Below are 15,313 nucleotides of genomic sequence, written 5' to 3' on the forward strand. Positions count from 1 at the left end.
ATTCCAAGATCACTCTCTCTGACATATTTATTTAGAAAATCTAGTAAATTTAATGTGATTTAACATAATTAATTATATTCCCACAAATAAAAAAATTATAAATACAAATAAAACAAATTCACTATGGATAATATTAATATGGGTAAAAATGTCTTTTCAGTTATTTTGCTCTTTTGTCCTCACTTGGGAGCTCTTGGTTAAAGCTTTTTTCTTGCTTACTCCGCTGGCGGTTTCAATATTCTCTTTCATCTTTACATTTACTGAAGGAAATGAACGAGTGGTGTGTTGCATGAAACAAAGATGTATCGCCACGTGACGCCATACAAAATCTAGGCGCAGACCGACCTACCCACCTCCAGCCAACGTCTCCATGAAGCCTTAAATTTTGTTTGTATTTTCACTTAAAAATTAAAATGAAATGAAATTGGGAAGCAAAAATGTTCATATATATATATATATGCATGTATGTACAAAACTTAATTTAATTTTTTTGCCTAACATTATCTGGTTCTCTAAATAAAAAGAAAAAGAACTTGAATTGCAATAGTACATTTTTTAAATTATTTATAGAGACATAATTTGTCTCTCCAAGGACTAACAACAAACCTTTAAAAGAAATATTAAGAATTGAGGGTGAGGATTGAAAGAGACATTCTAATTTTTGCTCTTTCTTGTTCTAAAAAACTGAACAATTTATTTATTTATTTTGAAGGCATTTAATACTTTTATCATTTGGGAAAAGTAAATAATGATTTCGGCCCACTCTTTGGGTGGACCTACAGATCAAAGTCATGCCTCCTCACCAACGTACTATCAAGTCAGCCAAATTTTATTCATAATGAAGCACAAGTTTGGCTACCACCAGAACTCGGACATCAGACATCGTAGGGGGAACCTACGAAAATGTATAGGCCCGGTCCTAAAAATGATAAAGTGGCCCGGTTAAAGATATAATATGTGGCCCTTATAATTGTTTTTGTTTGGAGATTTTAATAAAGTATCCTTATTTTGAAATATAGTAGATGAAGGTACCCCATTTTTGAAAACTTGTCAAAAGTAATTTTTTTTTGATCGTTTTTTTTCAATTAACGGTTTCCATCCAGTTAAGTATCAGGTGGCAGTTATATTATCTAGTAAAAGTCTTACTTACCCCTTAACAACATCTGACGATCCTGAAAGCGATGTAACGATCCTTAACCGGACTCGACGAACCTGGATGTGGTGTAACGATCCTGAACCAGGCTCGATGAACCTGAAAAGTGTTATAGAAAGTTGAAAATACATGGAAATGATTAACCCTTGTTGAGTAATGATGTAACGAACCTGAAAACGGTGAAATGATCCTCAACCGAACCTGACGAACCTGAAAAATGACGAAGAAGGTAAACATGGCAACAATTAGAGGGTAAATAGGTAAAATTTAGAAAAGTAAACTAATGTTGGCTAACTTGGATGTAATACTTAACTATGAGGGTACTTTTAAAAAGTTTAAAAAAAGGGGGTAATTTCATCTTGTATATTTCAAACGGGAGCATATTGGGAAATAAAATCAAGATTTTCATGTTTGTTATTTTAAGTCACAAGTAAATCAGGCGTATAACAGTTTTTATTGTTTAAATTGTTTATTTTTTGGATCGATGTTGATTAAGCTTTTTCAGTTCATTGTTTTATTTTTTAAACTGCCATAACAGAAAAATAGATTTCTCTAACAACATACTTAAATGGCAAGATATGAACTCTGAATGTAATTCTATCTGGCCAGTACAAACCAAGACAAAGATCCTTAATTGAATACTTTGATAACATCCATAGAATCTGACCACATTAAGAGTTGCAAAAGACCATTTTCAATTCCCTATTGTTGATGGTGGATTTTCGACAAAGGACAAAATCGTAAAATCATGATAGTGCATGTTTCTGACCCAACTTCAAGAATGTATGTGACGATTCATATTTTATGATCCATGAACCATTTCATGATCTATGACTGAGCGAACATTCCTCTCACATCTATGATGAATATGTTTCTCGAAAGGCTTCTCAGCTGAGCGTTCGATGCTTCACATATTTCATCATCACATGTACATAGAATCAAAATGAGTGGGCGGCTCCTAGACATATTGCATGCTAGTATAGAGCCTAACGCCTTCAGGACGTCACGCTGCTCGTTGTTCCCTGACTACGTAGAGAAACCGTGTATAGAATCTCTTAATGATTGGGCGGCTCCTAGACATAATGTTTGTTAGAGAGCTTAACGCCTTCAGGACGTCACGCTGCTCGTTGTTCCCTGACTATACACCCCTCAGAACGAATATGATGCTTCAATTATCTCATATCTCGATTCTGCAAATAGATTAATTCTAGTGTGGCATTCATCAACTGAATTCTTAGAAAATACTCTATTCTATCTCATTACTTCATTCCATGGTTGATCCTCAACTGGATTCCATGGATCAGTAATAGATAACCATTTTATCTCATTACTCTGTTCCCTGAATTCTCAGCTGAATTCTATGGATTAGTAATAGATACTCAATTAATTTTATTGCTTTGTTTGATGACTGATTCTCAGTTGAATTTCATGGATTAGTAATAAATATTCAACAATCGGGCATCTGGGCCATCACCGATGTAAGCCCTGAGAAAATAATGCGAGTGTACTTAACAAATAATGCACAAACGAGCACCCGGATGCACGATCGAGCATTCGAAAATATGGACAAACGAGGAAACTTGTGCAAAATGGGAGGAAAATAATATCAATAAAATAATAAAGATGCGCCTAAGGGGACCGTACCCACCGGACGATCGGTCATGCCGCCGTGGACGGTCCCCCACCTCTTTAAATTATTTTATTTTATTTTTTTATTTTTTCCTCTTCTCATGAAGACTCCTTCATTTGAGCAAAGTCCCTCGTTTGAGCAAAACTCTTAGTTTCTCCATACTTTCCATTAAACGATGACAAAATAGTAAAAACAATAGGGAAAGGTGTCAGGGACCTGGCCACCTAGCCGGCCGACCATGCCCTAGATGTGTCCGGTCCCACACCTTGCAATCCCTTATTTTCTCATATTATTATTTCCTTCATCTCATGAAACTCCATCGTTTGAGCGAAAACCCTAGTTTTTCAATATTTTCTCAAATATTGCTCAAACCATGAAAAGGTCAAATGGTCACATGACCAACTAGGCTTCCCACGTCAAAAATTAAAATATTATTATTTTAATATTCTCAAAATATTGGTCGCATGAGCAAAGTTCTACTTGCTCATTCGAGCAAAATCGAGAGTTTCGGTCAAGATCAAACTCTTCTGAAAATCCAAAATATTGCTCAAATGCGCACCAGAAAATACCAAAACTATCAGGACTGAGACACGGTCAGTATGGTGACACGGGCATGCCACCTTGAACGACCAAGGTCGGACCTTAGGCTTGTAAGGAGCCGGTCTCACACTCTTTCACAATTTTGACATAATTATCTCTCAACAGTTCATATTGGGTCCAAACTCTCTCCAACCAACTTAGGATTTGCTCAATCGACCATCACCTGGTCCCACGAACACCAAGGGCCGGTCACATGACCCCTTGGTCGGTCCGTCATCTCTCTATAACTAGGTTTCATTACCTAACGCTCAGACGATCATTATTTTAATAAATGATTAAACCAACAATTGATCATCGTTTCACCAACTGGTCAACAAAAGACTTTGGCGCATGCTCACTCGAGCACCTGGGTGCTACATGGTCGTCCATCATCCCATGTAGCCGGTCCCTCCTTCACTCAGTGACTTATTTTCAGTAAATCATCAATTGATCAGCAATTGATCAAAAAATTAGGGTTTGGAACGAATGCTCTGCAAATCATAATTCTGAGTAAGTTCAAACACAAATAATTTTATGTTGATCCAGCAATCAACATCTGGATTAATTATATAATATTCGGTCCCGCAACCAATATTTTAATTAATATTTTATTTGGCCACGCTACCAATAATTCAAATGAGCAATATTTGCTCAGATGATCGAATATTGATTCAACTATCAATATTCAGTAATTCATCGAATGAGAAATATTTGCTCAGATGCTCGAATATTGATTCAACTATCAATATTCAGTAATTCATAGAATGAACAATATTTGCTCAGATGATCGAATATTGATTCAACTATCAATATTCAGTAATTCATCAAATGAGCAATATTTGATCAGATGCTCGAATATTGATTCAACTATCAATATTCAACAATTCATCATACGAGCAATATTCATTATGTTGATTCAATTATCAACATAATTTATTCGAGAACTATACGTCCCAGCAGACATGTTCGATCCATGAATCATAGAGCATTTGACAATCATGCTTGACTGAACAATACTTAGACTCATTGTCTAATCAAGTCAACGACTGACTAATAAAATACATGTCTGCCTTGCAGACTCCACGTTCGTGAGACATCAATCACGTCACATGGGGGATATTAATTAGGGTTTTGGTCTGGCGGCCTACGACACGTGTGTTCATCCACGATGAGAAATGTGAGTAAGTCGTGCATGCAGTTGAGGGAGTTAGCAAAGTAGTGGGTGGACAATCAACCAAGTCTCCGCACGACCTGGAACTGGTTTAACCACGATTTCACACTTTCCCACTCTTTCACTCGAGCAACCGTCACACTTACTGGAGATCAATGTGTCTACATTCTAGCAATATAAATAAGTTTCTGAATCCACGATTGAGAAGGGGTTGAACAAACAACATTCCATCGTCTAACCAAAAATCATCATGTGAGCAACACTCTCTCAGTTGGGCGAACTTATTCATCATTGCATAAACCCACAACACATTCACAATCCTTGATCATCATTGATCTCACACACTTCTCAGATTCCCCCCCACAGATCAATCATATTCCCTCTTTATGGTCAAATTGACTCTAGAACGACCATTTCTTGGTTTAGGCCGGAGTTCTACAGATTGATCTCTCGAACTCAAAGCACTCACGTGCAGTGCATCTGTTTGAGGTTAGGCAGTTTGCTCGGTTGAGGATCCTCCGTTCGCATGGTCGTCTCTTCATTCCTTACAAACTCAGCAAATCGTTTTTCCCCATCAACAGATTGGCGACCACAGTGGAGATTAATCTCTCGTTTGCAATCTCAAATTTTCACAAAGATGGTTGGTCTTATGTGTAACTCAACTACTCCAAATTCCAGTCATAATATTTCGAATAGTAATGTTCCTCCTTCCAACACTCTATCTGATGGCACGGTCGATGGAGAAATCCTGACCTTGATCGAGTTGGCACGGGTACAGGAGATCCACACAAGGAACATGGACCTGATGAAAGAAATGATAAACAACATACTTAATTTCCTCGTCAGGTTGACATCAGATTTGAGCTGCGCCTCTGCTCAAGAAATTCCGACACTAATGGCTAACCCCTCAACTGATGATCATCCCCAAGCCAACAGTTTCACTACTTATGAAAAGTCGGTGGATCAGGAATCAATGTGAACTCCTGTACTTCTCCAGAGATCAACGTACGAACATGTTTGCTGCACTCAACCAAATATCATCTGATGTGCGAATAGTTCCATCATCTCTAGTAGTTGAGGAAGTGTCCATAGCATCTGAACATTCGATCAATAACATCACCTTCACTGATGAAGACCGAATGGAATAAGAAGGACATAACCGGGCCCTGTACGTAACTGCTTTTATCAAAGATTCTGAATTCAAGAGAACTCTTATTGATACAGGTGCTTCTACAAATCTCATCACTATGAAGACTCTCAAGGCAGCCAAAGTTCCACGAAGCAAAATCGTTCATCATCCCATATTAATGACGGTTTTTGAAGGAAGCCAGAGCCGCACATACGGATACGCCTATGTGGATCTGAAAGTAGGACCTATTCAGTCAATGGTCAAATTTCACGTGATTAAGAAAGATCCTGATTATCACATGATACTCGGGCGACCGTGGCTTCATGATAACAAGGTTGTTCCTTCGGCATACCATCAATGTATGAAGGCTTTGCTCAACAACAAGATCGTCTGCATTGCAGCCTCAGCTTCTCATTATGCTACGATTTATGATGTTGAGTTCCTAGAACCACCAAAAAGCATCCCCGAACCTCCAAGCAATATCTACAGTATTCCACTCCCAGGTTTGAAGTCTATTGAGAAAGCTGCTGACCAGCCATCATCTTCGGGTGCTAAACCGATCAAGCTATCTGCCACACCACTCAAGCGTCACCAGGATCAAACTAAAACTCGTAAGAAATCCAACTTTATAACCAGCTATGATGCGGAAGGAAGAGTCACTTATCTCCGACGCAAATATTAGCAATTAACAGGGGAGGTCGATGAAAAATCTCCCCGCCCTGAAGAATTATGTCAGAGCAAGCAATCGTCTGATGAAGAAATTCAAGATGCCCCACGATGGTTACAGGATGACACAAATTCCACTATTAATGACCTTGAGACAATCAACATCGGAACAGAGGAAAATCCAAGACCAATCTTGATCAGTTATGCACTGTTACCGGGAGAACGAACAAGATTAATAATCCTGTTGAAGGAGTATCAAGATATTTTTGCTTGGACGTACGAGGAAATGCTCGGTCTTGACGACAAGTTGGTCACACATCAATTGCACATAACTCATGGCTCCAAGCCTGTCAAGCAACCGCCCAGGCAATTCAGACATGAAGTTGAGGAACAAATTAAAGTTGAAGTTCAGAAGTTACTAGCAGCAGGATTCATCAAACCCATTCAACATCCGACCTGGCTAGCAAACGTTGTACCGGTCAAGAAGAAAAATGGTTAGATACGATATTGTGTAGATTTCAGGAACTTGAACAAATGTTGCCCAAAGGACGACTTTCCTTTGCCCAATATCGACATGCTCGTTGATGCAACCAGTATCCATGGATGTTCTCATTTATGGATGGTTACAGCGGTTACAACCAGATCAAGATGTATGAGCATGACGCCAATAAGACTGTTTTCCGAACTCCCATCGGGAACTTTCATTACATTGTGATGCCTTTTGGATTGAAGAATGCAGGTGCAACCTATCAACGAGCAATGACCTCTATCTTTCACGATATGATGCATAAACAACTAGAAGACTATGTTGATGATGTGATAGTCAAATCAAAAACTCGATCATCCCATCTAGATGTTTTGAGACAAGTCTTCGAAAGATGCAGAGAATACAAGTTGAAGATGAATCCCATAAAATGTGTGCATTTGGCGTTTCTTATGGGAAGTTTCTAGGGTTCCAGGTCACAGTAGAAGGAATCAAAGTCGACCCAGACAAGACCAAAGCTATTAGCACAACTTATCGCTTCATTCACTCCTCTACTAAAGAAGGGAGCAAATTTTGCATGGAAGACTATCCAACAAGATGCATTTCAAAAGATCCAGCAGATATTATTATCACCCACTGTCATGAAATCCCCGGTGCAAGGATGGCCATTGATACTCTATACGGACTCTAGTGATGTTGTTATTGGTGCTCTTCTCGCTCAAGAAGACGAAGAAGGTGTCGAGCGTCTGATCTATTACTATAGCCGTACAATAAGAGATGCTGAAATCCGGTACCCTAAAGTCGAATGAGCATGCTTAGCATTGGTTCATGTGATTCAAAAATTCATACATTATTTGTTGTCAAACACAGTCGTATTTGTTGCTAAAGCTGATCCTGTGAAATTCTTACTGTCAAAACCAGCTTTGATAGGAAGACCTGCAAAATGGTTACTAAAGATGTTAGAGTTTGATATAGTGTGCGTCTCACCCAAAGCAATTAAGGTACAAGCAGTTGCAGACTTACTCGCTGCCGTTTCAGGGGAAGATATCACGTTACTACACGAAGATGTGCCGGGAAAATTTCCAGAAATCTTAGTCATTAAAGAGGAAACGTGGTTGTTATAATTTGATGGATCAGACACTCCTAGCAATGATACTGGTGGAACGGGCGTCGTGCTAGTATCCCCTTCCGGTGAAGTCTTTTCTCATTCATTCAAGTTAGATTTCCACTGCACTAACAATTCACCAGAATATGAAGCCTTCTTGCTGAGATTATCCTTGGCCAAGCAAGCAGGAAAGATGCACCTGGAAATAAGAGGAGACTCAAAGTTGTTAGTCAATCAGATGAATAGTGTATACTCTCTCAAAGAAGTAACACTTGCTCCATTCAGAGCCGAAGCACAACGTCTATTAGCTCATTTCTCTGACGCAACGATCGTCCATACGGGTCGTACCAACAACAGCCATATGTTGACTGTTTAGCAACTCTTGCATCCAAACTGCAATTTGAAGGGTCAGAGAAGTCCATCACTGTACAAAGGCGTTCTGTGCCATCAACCTGGCTCACTCAAGTTGAAGATGCCAAACGAGCGACTGAAGAGAACCTATCATGTATGAATTGAGCAGTTCTCTTACAGAAGGGAAAATTAGCCTCAAGGAATTGAAGAACTTTTTTCTGCTACATGGAGCATTATATTATCGTAATACTGATGGATCTTTGTCACGGTGTCTCGGAGATGAAGAAGCAAGCGAGCATCAAAAGCATACACGAGGAAATATACGGACAAACGTTGGTGATTAGACTTTACAAGAGGCTCCAAAGGATCGGGTACTGTTAGACCTCCATGGAAGCTCAGTCGATAATGTTGCAAGGGTCTTGTCCCAATTGCCAAACACCGCCTCATCATCTGGAAGCTCTAACGGTCCATCATACTGGGGACTGGAGATAACATTACATCAAGTACCTGCGTGACAATGATTTACCATCAGAGAAGAAAGAAGTAATCAAACTCACCCAGAGGACTAAGCAGTTTGTCTATCTGGTAGGGATTTTGTATCGCAAAAGATTTGGTGGGAACCTACTGAGATGCTTGGCCGAGCATGAAATCCCAACAATTTTGAGAGAAATGCACGAAGGAGAACACCAGGGAAAAAGGAAATTATTTCTCCAAATCCATGAGAAATATTATTGGCCGACCATGGAAGACGATGTAGCAGCCTATGTTCAGAAATGTCATCAATGCCAAGTCCATGGTAACCTCATTCACACTCCTTGTCTCCCATTACATTCTGTGAGCAGTACATGGCCTTTCTACAGCTGGGGACTTAACATCATTGGAAAAATCAATCAAGCATCTTCGAAACAACACGAATATATCATCACATCGACTGAGTATTTCACCAAATGGGTTGAAGTTATTCCCCTTCGAAGCACTACTGGAGTCACTATTGCAGCCTTCATCAAGAATACATCATATGCAGATTTGGTGCTCCGAAACATCTCATCACAGATAACGGAACTCCTTTTGCTAACAAACATGTGAGAGAGTTGCTTGAAGAATATGGTATCAAACAGATTTTCTCGATACCGTACTATCCCCAAGGAAACGGACAAGCGGAGAGTACCAATAAAACTTTGATATGGATTCTCAATCGAACAGTTCATGATAATCCTCTAACATGGCATGAACAATTTCCTATGGCTTTATGGGCCTATCGAACCGCACCAAGAAGCTCGATCGGAGCTTCACCATACTCCCTCTGTATGGAGTCAATGTTATACTCCCAGCAGAGATCAAAATTCATTCTGCAAGGATTGCAACAACCAGTGGATTGCAATGGGATGAAGCTGAAGTGTCTAATTCAAGAATTGCTGAATTGGATATGCTCGAGTCAAGGAGGGACAAGGTAGAAAAATATGTGGAAGCTTACAAACAGAGGATCTCCAGAGCCTACAACAAAATGGTAAGACCTCGAACATTCCAAGTAGGAGATTTGGTATTAAAAACAGCAAAACACGTTCAACAAGACATGTATGCTCCCAAGTTCTCTCCCAAATGGGAAGCGCCGTATGTAGTCATCAAGGCAGTATCCAGTGGATATTACAAGATCTTAGCCGCTAATGGAGGATTGAAAGGAAATATAATTAACGGTAAATGGTTCAAAGCATATTACGCCTGATCAACAGAAAACAATTACTTTTTCATCATCCAAGCATATTTCAAAAATGTAATTTATGTTCCTCCAAAGAGCGTACAAAATTTTCATTTGTTCATTAAACATTTCATCAATTGAACAAAATTCCTTCATGATCAATTATTATACCTTACTAAAGAAAAATCTTAAGCCCACTCGAAACAACAATCATAAACGCTCATCTAGAGCACACCATCTAATAACATCTAATTCTCATTTTCAACTTCGACTGAAAGTTTTCGATTCTCACCCTCAGATCCTCAATCTCCTTGTCGACCTTTATTGAATCTAGAGCTAATGCTCTCTCTCAAGCCATGATTGCAGTTGAAGAAGAGATCATATTGGCGACAATGGCGACCCTATCAATCTTGATAATTTCAAGACGACGACAAAGCCAGCTCACATTGAGTTTCAGAAGCTCACAATTCGAGATCATGTCATTCCGTCTATGAAGCTCTCTGTTCTTAACATCACGCAAGTTCTTCTTGTTCATCTTATCGATGATAGGCAATAATCCATCAACCGTGGTTGATAGACGCATTTATGTGTCTAATTTGTCCTCAATGTTTCGTATTGTTAGTACTCCATTTCGTACTTATTATGGTGTTTTTATGTTTGTTTAGGTGTTTTGGAGAAGTACACTTATGTGGAAAAAGTTGCTCGAAAAGTGCTTTTCGGACAACCGGAGAAAAAAATACTAAAGGCACACTCACTTTGGATAAGGGGCACCTCAGTTGGTCACCTGCTATTCGCACCCGCGGTTTGGTTAGGGGGGGGGGGGTCATCTCCAACATTTCAAATTCCAGTTTTGGCGGGAAATCTGGTTCTTCTTCAACAGAAATTAGGGTTCGGTTTTGGCGAAGATTCAAGGAGACTCAATCGCTGAAATTACATGGGAAGGCCTATTTAAGCTTAACAGGCATGGTATGATCGCTGCTTTGAGTCACAATTGGCTGGAGATTTAAATTGAAGAAGTCAGGGCGTGTTTTTCTTTTGAAAACCCGATTATCCCTGTTTTGGATTTGGAGGATTTGTACGAAGATTCAAGAGCTACTGTCTGTTGGATTGGGCCTGTTGCAGCTAAACAGGAAAGGTAAGTCCATCAGAATCGAGTGAACTGAGCCGCAACATGAATTTGAAGTCAAATAGGGACGTGTATATATTCCGAGAGATATTCTCGAGATTTCACTATCTTTGGAAGGTTAGAGTGTGGCTTGAGAGTATTTTACTTCATCTGAGGCGTGTAATAACGTGTTTGGAGTGTGTACACACAATTCAGCTGCGTGAAGAGTTAATTCAGGGAAGAAAATATTCCAGAAAATATTATTTTCACTTCCGAATATTTGGAGATCACTGTGAGTTATTACGGAGGATTTTCTTCACCTGTTGGGTATATATAGGGTGCTGGGTATTCATAGAGAGGAGGTCGAGGGATTGGGGAGGCTACAGAGTGGAGAAAATTGCTGCAGAGAAATCTGCAACAGCAGCAGAAATATAGTGAAGAACACGAAGAACAGACTCACAGAGACAGTCGTAAAATACTGTCGTTTATGCTTCAGAGATAAGACTGTCACACTGCGACAGTTATAGTTGTTCTTTGTAACAGTGAGTTTACAACGATTATAAGCGTTATCCCGGTTTAATTTGTTTTTCTCTTTTTCTCTTCTTTGTAAACACCATTTGAGCAATAAAAATGAACTTTGAGTGTGTTTTCACCATGTGGAGCTAGACCCCAACACTGGGACGACGGAGGAAGCTGTATTTCATCCTTGGGGTAATTTAATTAATTCCTTATTTACTTTTTGCACTGATTTTAAATGATTTATGATTTCTATTAATCAGTTGTTATCTTGTTAGATAGTGTATGCTTAGTCTTAGGTGTTTTAGATACACTATGCTTGTAATTTACAATTGATGTTTTACGAAATCTTTTTTGGCAAAGAATAGAGTTGATTTCTTTTGTTTTGAGCTTTAATTGTCCGGAGTTAATAGTTGAACCGCATGAAAAACCGTGATATCCCGATTCCCAGTAAATTCTTCATCCTGTGACATATTTTGTATATATTTTATTATTTTTAGTATTTTTTATATTTAAGCCTAGAATCAATTCCAACAAAATCCGAGTGAACGACAACCTTTCTTACCACTATTAAAATTCGATCAATTTTTGGCGCCGCCGACGCGGATTTGTTTTTAGGTTTTATTTTTATTTTTATTATTTTTGTTCTTCTTTACGCCTTTTGGTATTTCTTATTTGTTTTCAGATTTGGAGCTGAGCTAAAGAAAAAGGGAGAAAGTGCTGAAAACAAAAGCGGAGCCAAAGAAGGAAAGAAAAGAGGAATCCAAAAGAAGCGAAGAATAAGATTTTGTATATTATTTTATTTTATTTTTTTAGAAACTGTAATTAAGTTTTTTTTTTGTAATATTTTATTTTTGGACATTTATTTTTTCTTTTCTTTCGGACATTGAACTTTGGGACTTTATTTTTTTTGAAACCCTATGGAAGAGTAGTTTTAAATATAAACTGTGTGCAGAGAAGGACGGCGATTACGATATCGCCTCGGCCCCTCGGGTTCGTACATGACATAGGAGTAGTGGCCCGAGTCGACTTCAACGGTTCATCCCCCGTCTGGAACGGGAGGTAAGAATTCTAAACACCCGCGAATCCCTTGTCAGCGGGTTTACTGGATGATTTCTAGTAAAGGGCAAGGCCTGGACAAATCAAGATAAGGACTCGGATTTCATCACCGTTTCCTTCTTGCCCGCCTTAGGAACACGTAACCTACGCGAACCTAAGCTTAAAATACTGACTAGAACGAAACCGATAGGGTAACGAGCTTAATAGGAAAATCATTCGAAAAATACTGGTTACTCTTTTAAGCATACTTCGAAGTTCATGATGGTTTCTGTGAGTTGAATGCGTGACTGCGCCGCCTTGTAATACCGGTGAGGCCTTGGGTATCAAAGCTCCACCGAGCTTCCCTCGCCTCTATTCAACTTACTTTGACTCGGATTGATTCCAGAGGGGTTTGTTTAAATTGTAACGAATTCCCTTTCGAAGGATTAGAAGCTGGTATAGAAAAAATCTAAGTGGAGCCATCATGCTTTTTGTTTGCTAGATAAAATAGGCTTGTTGTGGTTGAGTAAGCCTTCTTTGTGTTTGTTTAGGATTCCCTTGCAGTTAGGATGTTGAACTGGTATTATAATAGCCAATACAATGAGTATCCGACTGAGCATCTTGGACATTATCCTTTTTATGACCATAGTGTGAATAGTGATTGGGAACGAGAGACTTTTGAAGGTTATGGTCCATACCATTGTGAGCCCAATTACTATGCACATACCCACAGGTCATACGAGCAAAACAATCCTTCTATTTCTCTAGAAGAGTCTCTCAAGAGTTTCAATGAGTCAACACGGAAGTTATTTATGAAAGAGACTTATAATATTCTTCTCCGAGAAGAGTTCGTAGAGCGGTTAACTAAGATCTCTCTAGAAGAGTCCCTCAAGCAATTTATTGAGAGTACAAATAGGATTGTGGAAAAACTTGCTCAGGATAGTCTTAATTTCCAGTATAGTGTTCCCAATACCACCGTTGAAAATAAGGATAGTTTTTATTCACATAATCAAGATGACGGGGTTAGAATTGGTAACACTACTTGTTTTGATGAGGTTCGATCTTTTTCATGTTATTATAAAGATGATTATGATGAGTACAATATTGATGAAGAACATGAAATATGTAGGCATAGTGATCAGGAATTTGTTACTCCGATTGAGATTTATAATGATAGTGTTGTTTCTAATACAAATACAAATAATTTTAAAAATTATTCACCTATTCAAAAGGATGAGGATTTGACTAGAGATACCACCGTTTTAGACGATGTAGTTCATGATCCTTTAGCCTGCAGTATGTTGGATAATCCATTATTTGATGTGCCTATCAGTGAATCGGAGGAAGTAACTATGATTAACACCTTAGTTAATGAGCCTTTACTAGAAACTTTCGCTGGTAATCCTTTATATGATTGTGATGATGGTTTGGAGGAAAGAGTTTACCCTGAGAATAATGTTTTAGAGTCTAGCGATTTAGAAACACTAATCTTAGAAGACCATAAACTCGTAGAGATGAGTGAGGATGAGCCAGACTTAGAAGAATCAATTGACCATTTTCAGGAATCTGATGACCTAGAAATTAGGGAAGTTGTGACTAGGATTTTTAGAGACACAGAAAACTTTAAGTTTGGGAGTAATTATCATTCTCCGTATGCTTTAACTATTAGAAAGTTCCCTCGTGTAGGACTTGACAATTGTGCCTCAACCATCTTACAAGATTATCTTCATACACATTTTACCGAACCTAATGATGCCCATAGAGAAGCTCAGTTGTTAGAAACCCATCCTCTGGTTGATGTGGTTAACCCAGGATATGATACCAAGATTGACTTTGTTTTCCCACCAAAAACTTTTCAACCAATTGTGGGAACATATCATTTTCAGATGTGTTGGTTATTAAGTTTTGAGACTAAACCTAATTACTTTAGGATATTAGGGTCGACACATTTTCTTAAGAATGATCATTATTATGGTCAACTTTGTGAGTCAAATCTAATTAACTTAGAGGATCCCCAATTATTCAGGTTGTTGTTATGTGATTCTAAGTTCTTAGTTGAGTTTTTACAGACTCTAATACCTGAACCGGATCTTAGCTTTGAGGAAATCCAACCGATGAAAATCTTTTATTTAGACCCTTTTATAGAGCCTGAACCTGAACCACAACTAGATGTAGTTGTCTTAAGCAAGGGTATGTTCGGTATCTTCTTGGTCTGTTGCAGTTTCCTTTTCTTGTGGGTAACACTTTTTGATCCAGATGACCCACAATTATTTCGGCTACTGCTATACGATTTTACGAGGTGACTAATTCTTCCAATGTCTGGCTGAAGACTATAAACTTAGCACTTCTTGGGAGGTAACCTATTTTCATGCGACACGGTAATATTCTTCCTTATTTCTTTTCCCTTAAGTGGTAATAGTTTCTCCTTGTTCATGTTTTTAATTTTATCTTTAGAACATTGAGGACAATGTTAGATTTAAGTTTGGCAGTAAGGGAGAAACTTCTAGCTTCACATAGTATCCGGTTAGCTAAGTTTACATACTGTTTCTCACCGAAAAGATAGAAATTGGAATTGCTAGGGATAACATTCTACTGAGACATTAGAGAAAAAGACATTGAGATCTTTGAAATCCATGAGAGAACTTGTTCCTTTTAGAGGGTAACCGTGATGGACCTAACCATGCATGATA

Source organism: Papaver somniferum, chromosome 3 (assembly GCF_003573695.1).
Source record: "Papaver somniferum cultivar HN1 chromosome 3, ASM357369v1, whole genome shotgun sequence".
Lineage (NCBI taxonomy): Eukaryota > Viridiplantae > Streptophyta > Magnoliopsida > Ranunculales > Papaveraceae > Papaver > Papaver somniferum.